We start from the raw sequence: 14,966 nt of genomic DNA, 5'->3' as shown, positions 1-14,966 counted from the left end.
CAGCATAGTATTCCATCATGTAGATGTACCACAGTTTTCTAACCCATTCATCTACTGATGGGCACTTTGGCTGTTTCCAGATCTTAGCTATGGTGAATTGTGCTGCTATGAACATATGGGTGCACATATCCTTTCTGATTGGTGTTTCTGGTTTCTTGGGATATATTCCTAGAAGTGGGATCACAGGGTCAAATGGGAGTTCCATTTCCAGCTTTTTAAGGAAACTCCATACTGACTTCCATAGTGGCTGCACCAGTCTGCATTCCTACCAGCAGTGCAGGAGGGTTCCTTTTTCTCCACATCCTCTCCAGCACTTGTCGTTTGTTGATTTGTTGATGATAGCCATTCTGACAGGTGTGAGATGGTACCTCATTGTTGTTTTGATTTGCATCTCTCGGATGATTAGTGACTTTGAGCATGTTTTCATATGTCTCTTGGCTTTCTGAATGTCCACTTTTGAAAGGTGTCTATTTAGATCCTTTGCCCATTTTTTGATTGGATTGTTTATCTTCTTTTTGTTAAGTTGTATGAGTTCCCTATAAATGTTGGAGATTAGGCCCTTATCAGATATGACATTGGCAAATATGTTTTCCCACCCAGTGGGTTTTCTTGTTGTTTTGTTGATGGTTTCTTTTGCTATGCAGAAGCTTTTTATTTTGATGTAGTCCCATTTGTTTATTTTCTCTTTAGTTTCAACTGCCCTAGGAGCTGTATCAGTGAAGAAATTGTTTTGGCATATGTCTGAGATTTTGTTGCCTTTGTATTCTTCTAGAATTTTTATGGTTTCCTGTCGTACATTTAAGTCCTTTATCCATTTTGAGTTTATTCTTGTGTATGGTGTAAGTTGGTGGTCTAGTTTCATTTTCTTGCATGTATCTGTCCAATTTTCCCAACACCATTTATTGAAGAGACTGTCTTGGCTCCATTTTATGTTCTTGCCTCCTTTATCAAATATTAATTGAGCATATTGGTTCGGGCTAATTTCTGGACTCTCTATTCTATTCCACTGATCTATATGTCTGTTCTTGTGCCAGTACCAGGCGGTTTTGAGAACAGTGGCTTTGTAATACAGCTTGATATCTGGCATTGAGAACCCACCTACTTTGTTCTTTCTTAGGATCGCTGCAGCTATTCGGGATTTTTTTTTATTCCAGATGAATTTTTGGAGAGTTCATTCTAGATCTTTGAAGTAGGCCATTGGTATTTTAATGGGAAGTGCATTGAATTTATAGATTGCTTTGGGTAGTATGGACTTTTTAATGATGTTGATTCTACCAATCCAAGAACATGGTATCTTCTTTCATCTCTTTATGTCTTCCTCTATCTCTTTTTTCAACGTCCTGTAGTTTTCTGAGTAGAGGTCTTTAACCTCTTTAGTTAAGTTTATTCCTAGGTATGTTAATTTTTTTGGTGCGATGGTAAATGGGATTGTTTTTATAATCTCTCTTTCTGAAAGTTCACTATTGATGTATAGAAATGCCTCAGATTTCTTGGGGTTAATTTTGTATCCTGCTACATTGCCAAATTCATGTATTAAGTCTAGTAGCTTTTTGATGGAGTCTCTTGGGTTTTGTATGTATAATATCATGTCGTCTGCAAATAAGGACAGTTTTACTTCCTCTTTTCCAATTTGGATGCCTTTTATTTCTTCTTCTTGCCTAATTGCAATGGCTAATATTTCCAGTACTATGTTGAACAGGAGTGGTGATAGTGGGCATCCCTGTCTTGTTCCTGTTCTTAGGGGAAATGGTGTTAGTTTTTGTCCATTGAGTATGATGTTGGCTGTGGGCCTGTCATATATGGCTTTTATTATGTTGAGGTATGATCCTTCTATTCCCACCTTGCTGAGAGTTTTTATCAAAAATGGGTGTTGGATTTTGTCGAATGCTTTTTCTGCATCAATTGATATGACCATGTGTTTTTTTTTCTTTCATTTTGTTTATGTGATGTATTACGTTTATTGATTTACGGATGTTGTACCATCCTTGCATCCCTGGGATAAATCCTACTTGGTCATAGTGTATGATCCTTCTGATGTACTGCTGGATCCGATTTGCTAAGATTTTGTTGAGGATTTTGGCATCTATGTTCATGAGGGATATTGGCCTATAATTCTCTTTCTTTGTGTTGTCTTTACCTGGTTTTGGTATTAGGGTGATGCTGGCTTCATAGAATGAGCTTGGAAGTGTTCCTTCCTCTTGAATTTTTTGTAGTAGTCTGAGGAGGATAGGTTTTAGTTCTTCCTTGAATGTTTGGTAAAACTCCCCTGAGAAGCCATCTGGTCCTGGGCTTTTGCATGAACTGAAATCTTTACTAGACAGCTTCCCTTATGTCCCACCGGCACCCTAGATTTAACCTCTCCAAAATGGAACCCAGAACCTTCTCTCTGCATCTGTTCTTCCTGGAGTCACCATGTCAATAAACTGCACCATTGTCCACTCATTGCCACAGCACTGGAAACTTAAGTCATCCTGAAGTCTTTCCTCTGCCCCATCTCCAATGTGTTGCCAAGTCCTATAGATTCTCCATCTTTAAGCTGTCTTTAACTGTCCACTTACTCTCATTTGGCCCTGCCGCAACCCTAATAAAGTACCTCCTAAATGGTCGTCCTACCTCCCTTCTTGCCTACCCTCTCTAATTCATTCTTCAGCGGATTCTAAATGAGGCTTACCAAAGGCAAATGTGATTGTGTCCTCCCCTGTGCTTACAACCCTTCAGTGTCTCCCTGCTGTCCTCAAGACACATATTTTTTAAAATATATATTTTTATTGATTTCAGAGAGGAAGGGAGAGGGAGAGAGATAGAAACATCAATGATGAGAGAAAATCATGGATCAGGTGCCTCCTGCATGCCCCCCACTGGGGATTGAGCCCACAACCCAGGCATGTGCCCTTGACTGGAATCCAACCCAGGACCCTTCAGTCTGTAGGCCAATTGAGCCAAACCAGCCAGGACAAGACACATATTTTCATTTGATTTATAGCATTTATGATCATTATCCTCTCTCATCAAGCCATACTCACTGCTCTCAATTTTACACTATACTTCTTGAAGTTCTCTTAATACACCACAAGCTTCTTATGAAGCCTTTGTATACTCCATTTCTTTGTCTTGGAAGATACATAGACTACCCATTATTACCATGTCCTTCAGGTTTCCAGGGGGGCTTCTTCTGAGATATATTCCCTGACCTACCAAAATATGTACTTCCCACGTGTGTTAATAGCAACCACTAATTTTACATCACATTGATAATGTACTATTTCTCCCACCAGATTGGAAATTACTTGGAAGCAGAGAATATATATATATAATTTCCTCTTGAATCACTAACATCTAACTGATATTTTTAGCATAAAATCTGTTGATTGATTTGATTGAATGAATTAATGCATTCTAAATGTTTAAAGTTTAATTTGATTTGAATTATAATGAGCTCATGGATTAGTTCTATATAAGCTACTTAGCATTGAATTTTTTTTTTAGGTAAAAGACAAACCTAAACAAACTTTTACTCACTTTATATTTGTAAAACTGGTATCAGTTTACACTTCATGTGATGCTTTATGGTGAAACTGCTATCTTAAATAACTTAGTTACTGTTATTATTTGTGTCTCCCAAAATTTATTTCAATTGAGGAAACTTTGCAGATCAGTCTTAAAAACTAAGAGTACCTTAAATCAGGTCTTTCTCATGAAACCAGAAAGAATAGTGATTTTTAGGCTATAAAAATGAAAGGCTTAAATATTTTCTGCCAAATAATATGGAGCAAAATACATTCACTTTTTGGTTAAATAGTATAGTATGTTACATAGTGTTATATCCTAAGGAAAAATTCATTTCAAGTCAATCTGCATAAAATATAATTAGATAAGTAAACATTTTTAAATTGATTTCAGAGGAAGAGAGAGGGAGAAAGAGATAGAAATATCAATGATGAGAGAGAATCATTGATCTGCTGCCTCCTGTACGTCCCCCTCTGGGGATGGAGCCTGCAACCCGGGCATGTGCCCTTACTGGGCATTGAACCATGACCTCCCAGTTCACAGGTCTATGCTCAACCACTAAGCCATGCCCGCTGGGCAATATGTAAACATTTTTAATTAAATTCAAGAAAACACATCCCCTGATTGTCTTGATGCCTCCTAACATGATTAATGCATAATATCTTCAGCTAGTTTTTCAAAATATATTGAAACTATTTAATAAAATATTCTTCTTTGATGGTCAATAAATGTCAAGAACACAAAAATACATTATAATGAAAACCTTAGGGAACTTGGATAAAGAAATAGGATTCAAACGTGCAATAGCACAACAAAAATAGAAGGTTGGTTAGCTCTCTATCTTACCCAGTATAACAAAACATTCATACAAAAATTAAACTTTAAGAGAGAGAGAGAGAGAGAGAGAGAGAGAGAGAGAAGAGAGAGAAGGAAAGAAAAAGAAAGATTAATATTAGAATATCAATAAATAAAGAACTCTAGCACATCAATGAGGAAACTTTGGAATACCAGAAATGAAAATTAGGTAAACCATAGACAGAATTCTTCTTGTCTTGAATCCACTCTAATAAGGCTTTTGCTCTCATATCAATGCTGAAACAAGGTAACCATTCATGACTTTAAATCGCACCATAGTCCAATGGAGAAAATAAAAGCCACTTTAGGTATTTCAAACTGAGAGCATTTGATACCGGAAATTGGATGGAAGAACTGAGAGCCAACGAAAGGATGGTGAAACAATCCAGACATTTAACCTCAGCCAGGAATTATGACCACTCCTAGGACTGGAGGGACCCAGGGAAGACAGTATTACCAGAACTCATAAGCTAGGCTGGCTGGAGAAGTTGGTACCACAAAAGGGCTGTGTGTCTGTAGCTCAGACCATAGAGACAGAGAGGATCATTCTTTCCCTCACCCTGCACTTATTTCAAGTCCTAGAACTCGTTTGTCTTCTGACTAATTCTGGCTAACTACTAATCAATCTTCAGGAATCTGCTCAAATTTCACTCTTTCTAGGACACCTTCCTTAATTCTGTAGCTTAGATAAGCTCCCTCTAAAAATGCCTATGTTAACTCCCTATCACCCAATTTTATTGTAATTCTGATAGAATTGCCTTCTTAGACAGAGTCTAAGCTCCGTAAGAACAGAAACTTAGGGACTTTTATGTGTCTTGCTCCCTGCTGTATGCTTAGTGCATAAGGCAGCCTGGCACACAGCACAGGGATCAATGAATAATGGTTGACTGAATGATTTTACAATAATAGAGATTTAATACATCCTCAGTTTTCTTTTGAAACACTCCCTTCCCCTCAGTCTATGCGGGTCAGATTTCACCTCCTACTCTCCTCCATTGAAGAAGTGAGTACATTTTTCAGGCATGACCAATCAATTCCATCTCCCTGACACTAACATAGGAATGGTCAAATGGTCTCAAGTTTAGGTATTTTTCTGAGTTACTGCTTAAGAGTCATTCTGCTGCTAATGTTGCTGAACTGAACGACATAAGCCTGGAGCTATTGGTAATCATTTTGCCACCAAGAGGACAGGATCTGTACCAAATAGGAAATAGAGCTCTGATCCCAAGTGGGAAAGGTAAATGACTGAGTTATAACTGAGTTCTAACTGAGTTCTAACTGAGAATACATTCATGCCTAAAGGCTAATATATACCTGTATTTCTAGCTACATGACCCAACACATTCTTGTCTCACTTAAGCTTGTTTGATTTCTGTCACTTAGAATTGAAGAGTCTTCACTGATTCCTTCATCAAACACCAATAGTATCTCTGACCCTCTTCTCATGTATCTTGATCTTGGGCTTCCCCCGCTACCTGGAACTAGGACCTGTTTCATCTTCTCTATGACTTAAGTACTATGACCCAGGAACTTATTTCTTCAATATTCATTGGCATCTGCAGGTACCATCATAGACCCTGATGATGCTCAGGGACCAATATCTACACAGACTCTAGATGTTACTGACTAGGGAAGAGATTTGCCAACTTGCTGGGCAAAGGCAGCACCTGGAGAGCTAGCTAAAAATGCTATTTTGTTTTCCCCACTTCAAGAGATTCCTGTGTAGTACTTCCAAAGGTAGGGTTTGATAATCTGAATTTTTTAAAATAAAAATCACAAATGATCTTGATCCAAGCTATCATCAGATTATCTACACTAATAAAAGAAAAACATGCAAATTGGTGTCACTCCGCTACCCTTCCCATTGGCTAATCACCATATCCTTATGCAAATTAACTGTCAGCCAAGATGGCGGCCGGCAGCCATGCACTGAAGCGAACAGGGAGGCTTGCTTGCTCCAGTGACAGTGGACTCCAACGTTCCCTGCCTGACTTGCTGGCCTCTCAGCTGCAACTCTAAGCAACTATGTACTATGTTGCAAATATAGAAGCTAAACAAAACCCCAGAAACAGGCTTTCAGTCAGCCGAGCTTCAGCCAGCCAGACCGCAACATTGTATCAAATACAGAAGGTAAAGGCCAGAGCCGAGGTCTCAGAGCTAAAGCTGGCCCAGAATAGAAAAAAAGAATAAAAAGAAAAAAAGGAGCAGTTGGGAGCTTCAGTCACCCGCCAACCTGAAAACGGCCCTCAGCCCCTCAGCCAGACTGGCCAGGCACCCCAGTGGGGCCCCCCACCCTGATCCAGGACACCCTTCAGGGCAAACCAGCCAGCCCCCACCCATGCACCAGGCCTCTATTCTATACAGTAAAAGGGTAATATGCCTCCCAGCACCGGGATCAGCTTGACAGGGGGCAGCGCCCAACCCCCTGATCGCCCTGCGGCTCTGTGTGTGACAGGGGGCGGGGCCACAACCTCCCCATCAGCCCTGCTCTGTTCATGACAGGGGAAGGCGCCCCAACACCCTGATCAGCCCTGCTCTGTGCCTGATAGCGGGGAGCTCCCCAACCCCCTGATCGCCCTGCGGCTCTGTGTGTGACAGGGGGGAGCTCCCCAACCCCCTGATCAGCCCTGCTCTGTTCGTGACAGGGGAAGGAGCCCCAACCCCCTGATCAACCCTGCTCTGTGCCTGATAGGGGGGAGCTCCCCAACCTCCTGATCACCCTGCGGCTCTGTGTGTGACAGGGTGCAGCGAACTAACCCCCTGATCGCCCTGCGGCTCTGTTTTTGACAGGGTAGAGCCATAACCTCTCCGTCGGCCCTGCCCCGAGTGTGACAGTGGCAGCGCCCCAACCCCCTGATTGGCCCTGTTCTATGGGTAATAGAGGTTGGCACCCCAACCCCCCTCCACGGGACTTGCTCTGTGTGTGACAGGGTAGAGCCAGAACCTCCCCATTGGCCCTGCCCTGAGTGTGACAGGGTGCAGCGCCCCAACCCCCTGATCCACCCTGCTCCGTGTGTGACAGGGGGCGGTGCCCCAACTCCCCTATCGGCCCTATTCTGAGTGACGGGGGAGCTCCTCAACCCCCTGATCGGCCCTGCTCTGTGCATGACAGGGGGGAGCTCCTCAACCCCCTGATGGGCCCTGCTCTGTGCCTGACAGGGGGGAGCTCCCCAATCCCCTGATTGGCCCTGCTCTGTGAGTGACAGAGTACGGAGCCCCAACCCCCCTGATCGGCCCTGCTCTGTGAGTGACAGGGGGCAGTTCCCCAACCCCCTGATCGGCCCTACTCTGTGCGTGACAGGGGGTGGTGCCGCAACCTCCCCATCGACCCTGCCTTGAGTGTGACAGGGGGCAGTGCCCCAACCCTCCAATTGGCCCTACCCTGAGCGTGACTGAGGGTGGCATCACAACCTCCCGATCCGCCCTGCTCTGTGCATGATGGGGCGGCACCCCAACTCCCCAATTGGACCTGCTCTGAGCCTGACCAGGGGCTGCATCTAGGGATTGGGCCTGCCCTGTGCCACCCGGGAGCAGGCCTAAGCCAGCAGGTCGTTATCTCCCAAGGGGTCCCAGACTGCGAGAAGCACAGGCTGGGCTGGGGAACGCCCCCCCTCCCCCCCCCCCCCCCCCCCCCCCCCGCCGAGTGCACAAATTTTTGTGCACCGGGCCTCGTACTTAATAAAACACCAAAAGGAAAAAACAACAATTAAAGTGCTGATGATTACAAGAGAAACACTAGTGTTATTGGTAGACTACTATGGGAGGGGGCTTATGCTGATCTGGAGAATCAAAACTCCTCCCTGAGACCTGAAGAATGCCTAGAAAAAGAGCTAGGCAGGAAGTGAGGGGAGAGCAAATGGGACAGAGGGTCTGCATGTGTGAAGCCACCAAGCAGGAAGGATAAGGGCATAGCTGGGTTGCTGATAGGTAGCCAGAATAGCTGGAGGATGGAAATTAGGGGAGAATAGCTGGCCATCAGGCAAAGTAGGCAGGACCACCTCCTGGAGGGCTTTGTAAGCTGTATGTAGGGGTTTGGACTTTGCCCTAAGAGCAAGGAAAGCTAGTGAAGGGCATTAGGCAGAGAATGATTTTTGTTTTAGAAATTGTTCTGAAATATTATGGGGTACTTTCATTTTGGTTTCCTCATTCTATTCCAGTGCCCTTATGCTGCTTGGAGCTGTTTCCTGCCTGACCTTTTCACTTTTCATTACACTTTCAGTTCATTCATCCATTTAAATTTAACCAAATATGCTGAGTTCCTTCTCCATATCAGTCATTGTTCTACACATTAGGGAAAGAACAGGAAAAAAAAGCAGAAACAATCCTTTAATCACTTACAGAACTTACACTTCCCTGGAAGGGGTGGGACTGGATATAGGCAAACAAACACACTAATCAAGAGGTGATTTAAAAATAGGATAAGTGCTATAAAGAAAAGAGAATAACAGTGTAGATAAAGAAGAAATGGAGGTGTTTTGGAGGTGAGCCACCTACTTAAGTATGATGATCAGAAAGACCTCTCTGAGAGACTTACATTTTAACTGAAATCTCAAAACCGAAAAGTAAAGATCTGGACAAAGAGCCTTTAAGAAGAGAGAAGAACAAGTGCAAACGTATACGGACCAGCAGATGAAGGAGGATGAAGGGCTATGGGATGAAAGCATCTTAGATTAAAGAGGCTTCATTAGGATGATAATCAAATTATGCATTTGAAAAATATCAAGGCTGTGATAACGGAATATGTCATAATAAAAAGAAATACTAAGAAAAGATTTAAAAGGAAATAAAATTGTAGCATGATCGTGGTCTCTGCAGTGAATTTACATGGTAGCAATAATTGATATCACTGCTGATTTAAATGAAAATGTCAGCACCAGGAAGAGGATGTGTGCAGAAACAGATCCTGGGGCAGGGTTCATGTGGAAGCGATTCGCTGAAAATATGCAGCTATGGAAATACCTCCAAGGGAGGGAAGCGAGGCAGGGAAGTATGTGAGTTTAGGCCAAGCACCCATGGAGTATGGCTTACATCTGATCAAGGAAAAGAAGCTGGGCTTACATACTCCATACCTATGGCCACCTGGGGGAACATTAAGTTCCAGGCACTTCTGGACTCTCTGGGTAGCAGGGAGGTTAAGCAGGTCTAGTGGCCAGAGTCCAGTGGAGGGTGGGCAGTGTGAGTGGCAGAACATAAAGCACACAGAAGCCTCTGGGGAGTGGCATTAGAATGGGGGTGGGGGGCAAATAAATGTGACCTTATTTTGTCACCATAACAACAGAGTATTTGTTTTGTACCTAATAATAGTCAGAGTTTTAGTGCTGGCTCCTGTATGTAACTATTTAGTCTGAAAAGAACCAAACCGCTTTTCCCTAACTCACGTCCAAACAAGTGTGCTTAGCTGTCTCATGTGGCACTGCCCTTAGAACTTGTCAGATGTTATTGAGAGTATCATCACCACTTTCAGAAAGTCTAAAGTCATTCAAATTTGCGTTTCCTAAATATTACATGCAATCAAACTTAGTTAAAACAACTACAGTTGACTTTTCACATACCAGCACTGGTTTCACTGAGTTGCCTTTGATAAATTCTTAGGACAATAGAGTGGAAAATGCTTGGGGTGGAGCAGGGGCTAAGAGGAGGGAGACTAAAAGGGGAAGGGAGGAACTGGAGAACATCGGTAATATTGTCAACAATAAAAAATAATAAAAGTGATGAGGGCAGAGGTCTACATTGTGCCCTCCTAAAATAAAAATTAAAACTTACAAACATTGTTTTGTCCAATGACAGTATTACTGGCATAAATGCATTTCATTTGAAGGGGACCCACTTCAAAAAGACTGCACTCACTTAGTATGGTTATTATTTTTTTTAAATGTGTCCTTCACTCATAGCCATGCCTTAATGGTATCCCTTAATCAAAGATGGAGATAGGATGTAGGTGATCAGTTCCACGGTCTGGAACATTCTCCCACATTGACCTAATCTAGCATTGAAAGGTAAAAGTAGGTGGTGTGCAGGCAGGCTAAATTGCTATCTCAGATGGTGACTGAAGAAAAAATGAATTTATTTAAGGCAAAGGAGATAGGAGATGGAAATATCCAAAGGGAAGAGCTATACATCTCTGAGCCAAAGGGTATTGGGTCTGTGATAGCAGCAAAAATATATTTAGGGCAGTGAAACAAGGAAGGGCATAGAAGAAGCAATAAGAAAGCCTAGGCTGGGCTGCTTTGGCTCAATGAGAAGTGAGAGAAAAGGGGGCCTTGGAGGCGGGTTCAGGGGGTTAGCCGGGGATGAGCGCCACTGCTCATTGCTCTCCTAGTTGCAAGTCTCATGGGGTCCCTTCGAGGTTGGGGGAATGACACAGGCGTGCGCCTTGGAGGGAGAGTGTGCACTGGGTCCTTTGTCCTGAGCATATTTCTTTCTTTCTTGTAGGTGGAAATCTTAGGGGAGGTCTCAGGGGTGGGTCTTAATAGGACATTCGTCAGCTTTCCAGGTGTGCTCTTTCAGGGTCGAGGTCTCCACTGATTGGTTGTAGGAGTCATTAGTCAATGTATCTGGTCCTGAGGTAACCAAGGTGTCACTTCTCTGGTTTTGCTGCGTTTCTTGGCCTGGAGCTAAAATACAACTGAGGCCTAGATGTTATCTTTAGAGAGGAAAAGGTCAGGAGGGACTAAACTGCCTGACCAGCAATGTGAAAGATCAGGGGTCCAAACCACATGACCAGCGATGTGCTTGGGGGGGATAGGTCACCCTGGGAGCAAGGTTCTTGTGTTCCCAGTTTTGCCCCTTTTAAGGCATCCAGTGTTTTCTGCCCTGGTGAGTTTCTGTACCGGGCCCACCGTCCTTGTCTGCTCATGTCTGTCTAACCACATGATCAATGATTTTAAAAAGAAGACAAGCAGTCACCAATCATTCTGAATTCATTTTGTTAATGTTTTACACTACGTGCTTTTAAAAAATTGTGGGGAGAGGAAAGGGATTATAAGGACTTTTCTTTTTCTTACCTGACCTTTGTAATTATAGCCTCAATAAAAGGTGGGAAAGTGGGAAAGCAACATATTTTACCTCAAATGGCCTCAGCATGCTGTATGAAGCTTGTAAATGACATGGGGGAATCTTTTAGCTCAGGAAATAATTGACTTTTGGCAATGAGAAAATGGTAAAATAATAAATGTACATATCAAATTAAATCACAAACTTGGAATCAAACCCCATGCCCAATTGGCCAATCTTCTGAATTGCCCCAATCTGCTTTGCAGTTTCAGGAATAATTGATTATGGCTTCAAGGTAAAGTTTGGCTAAAGCCAAGTTAAATATGTTCCAGTACTAACCTGGGCCTATTCAAGGTTAAAAAAAATGAACTTGTAAAAACTACTTTCAGGGCCCCAAAACCTCCATTTAATTCCAAACACAATATTTATTCAGCTTACCCTTACTAAAGATATAATTCTTAATCATAATTATTAGTAATACTTTGTGAGAGCAAAAAGCTACCCAGTGCTATTAATAAATTAAATATATTCAAGTAAATAGTAATGTTTTTTATTTCATCTTTATCTCACATTGCCATATTTAAATTTATATATTTGAATGTATATTTCAAAAACCATCAATACAATTATACATGCATATTGCTTATGAATTATGCTGAAGAGTCAAGTCACTGTTCTGAATCATCTCGGCCATCATGGGAATGAGCCTGCTCATCTTCTCCACCCAGGAGCTGCTCCAGCCCCGTGTAACCTGACCCATGTAATTGGCTTCCCCCCCAGGACTCCCCCACAGTGATACCAACCTCAAAAGGGCCTCCAGCCTCATCAGCCCTCCCACCAGCAGAGCAAATCTTATATCCCACGATGACAATCTACTCCCACAGAGCCCTGTTCAGGTCATATCAGAATTTCTCTCTCTCCTCAAACTTTCCAGAATCTAACCCCAACAATATACATTTATTCTCAGATGATGACCTCTTTTTTAACTCCACTATAAAAGAAGGTCAGTAAGGAAAACTACCTCCTAGTTTCTCAACCAAAAGTATAAACCCACCTGCACACTTCCCTCTCTTCTTCACCATCTCTGTTACTACATCAAAGGAAAGGCCTGCCTGATTGAAGGCAATTTCTTCCGCCTGAGATCTGGAAAGCATCGCCTCTGCTCTCTGAAACACTTAGCTGCCTCATTTATTCCTTCTCTGCACATTATGTTACTATTTTCTCCATCTCTGTTAGGCCATTTCCATTGGATGTAAGGATGCTTTAATATATCTCTCACTAAAAAACAAAACAACCAAAAATCCTTCAACCTTCACATTTCCTACCAGTGGCAGCTCAATTTCTTTGACCACTTCACAGCAAAACTTTAACAGCTGTCTTTACTGCCTTTCTTCACTTCTGCACCTTTCCCATTTGTCCTTCACCCTGGTATTCAGTGACCTCATGTTTCCAAATCCAATAGACACTTCTCCCGTCTTACCTTATTTGCTTCTTCAGCAGTACGTACCCCAGTTTGCTGCTAGTATGCTTGCTTCTTGAAACATTTTTCTGTTTTCTGCTTCTGCAGTGGATGTCTTTTGTATGTCTGTCACTAAGATCCACTCTCCTACCTGGTAACAATATCCTAATTTTGTACCCCTCTTCTTCTCTTGGTCCTACCATTTCAGACAAGATGAACCCCTACTCCAGCCCTGAACAATTTAACTGAGAGCACATAGTGTTTACATTGTTCTAAACACTAGAAATATTAACTCATCTAATAATAGTTTAATGAGGTAGGAATTATTTTAGATATGTTTCAGTGATAACAAAATTGAACTGCAGAATAGTTGACTAGTCCAAGTTCACACAGCTAATAAATAATGGAGCTGAGTTAAAAACCATGCCCTTAATCACTGTGCTACTGTTTTTCACACTCCCGGCCACAATCATTGGTTCAGGGATGGGTGTTAGGAAAGAGAAACTCTCTCACCATTGGAATTTGTAATCAGAAGAATAGATTGTGATCATGCTGAAAGAGCCTGCTTATGAGTAAAGTGGGGAGAAAAAAAGAAAACAGCCAAAAAAATAGCAAATGACATCATTTGAGCACTCAGATCTAGCCATGCCTGAAGCTAGATAATCATAGATTTTTTTTTTAACTGCACAGTTCAGTAAATTCATTCTTTTGCTTAGGCCAGTGGTCGGCAAACTGCAGCTGGCGAGCCACATTCTGCTCTTTGGTCCCCTGAGTGTGGCTCTTCCACAAAATACTACGTGCGGGCGCACACGTACAGTGCGATTGAAACTTCGTGGCCCATGCGCAGAAGTCAGTATTTTGTGGAAGAGACACACTCAAGGAGCCAAAGAGCCACATGGGGCTCATGAGCTGCAATTTGCCGACCACTGGCTTAAGCCAACTAAGATTATTTTTAGTCAACACTTGCTTCCAAAATGTATTTTTCAATTCAGTGTGTATGCAGTTTGTTTTCCTACTTCTCAGACCCTTTCTCAGTCTCTGTTGCTGACTCCTGCTCCAACTATTAAATACTTATGTTCCTTGAGTATTAGTGCAAAAACATCTTCTCTTTTCTATCTCTACCCTCTTCCTAGGTAAGCTAATCTAGCCCCATAATTCTAAAGGTCAACTACATGTTGGTGACTCCCAAATTTATATGTCAAATTAAGTTCTTTCTTGAGTTCTAGACTCATCTACCAAATGTCTACTTAACACCTCCAGCTGAATGTTTAATTAATATTAATTAATATTACAAAGAAACTTAATTTTTTCTCAAAACTCTTTCTATCCCTGTCTTTACCATCCCAGGAAATGGCACCACCACCTGCCTGGTTGCTCAAACTAAAGTCTAAGTCATCCCTATAACCTCCATTTCATTCACCCTCTTATTAAATCATGTCCCTTGGGTTCTATTTCTAGATATATTTTTTCCAAATAACAAACCCATTCATTTCCTTCCATCCTCATTACCATCATCCTTGTTCACTTTCGCCCTTTTCTAATTCATTCAGCCCATTGAAACCAGAGTGATTTTTATGTCATTTCCTTGCCTAAAACTTTTAATTGGTCCCCTTTGCTCTTGGAAGAACTTCTGAAGCCTGTTTCTCTGTTCTTTAAGGCCCAAGCTGATTCAGATCCTCCCACCTATTTCATCACATAGAACTTTCCCCTAAGTCTCAGTACTTAGTCACACTAGCCTATCTTTTAGTCTCAAACATATCAATCCTTTTTTACCTCTTGACATTTCCCCTTACATTTCCTCTGCCAGCTCTTCATGTGGTGGCATTATTATCTTCCTTCAAATATTGACTCAAATGTCATCATCTGGAAGCTGTGACAGACTGTCAGTCCTGCCCACATCCCCTCACCCCTACCATGCAGGTCTGACTTCCACCTGCTTGCACCTACATTTCTTTAGCTGAGAAATTTTCTCTAGACACATGTGCAGCAAGCAGGAAATGCCATGGAATACCCTCTTTAATGCCCTCCACCCCCAGCAACTCACAACCAATAACTGACAGTTGTTGTTTTATAAATACCCCAGCTCCCTCTCCCCTCAGAAGTCTGGGTTCAACATTATTTCCAGAAGTTCCCCAAGATTCAGCTGCAATGG

The sequence above is a fragment of the Myotis yumanensis genome, unplaced genomic scaffold, assembly GCF_028538775.1.
Source record: "Myotis yumanensis isolate MYYU_CA2020_CCGP unplaced genomic scaffold, mMyoYum1.0.hap1 SCAF_5, whole genome shotgun sequence".
NCBI classification, from domain to species: Eukaryota; Metazoa; Chordata; class Mammalia; order Chiroptera; family Vespertilionidae; genus Myotis; species Myotis yumanensis.
The sequence above is the reverse complement of the archived record's forward strand: the minus strand, read 5'-3'. Positions refer to the sequence as shown.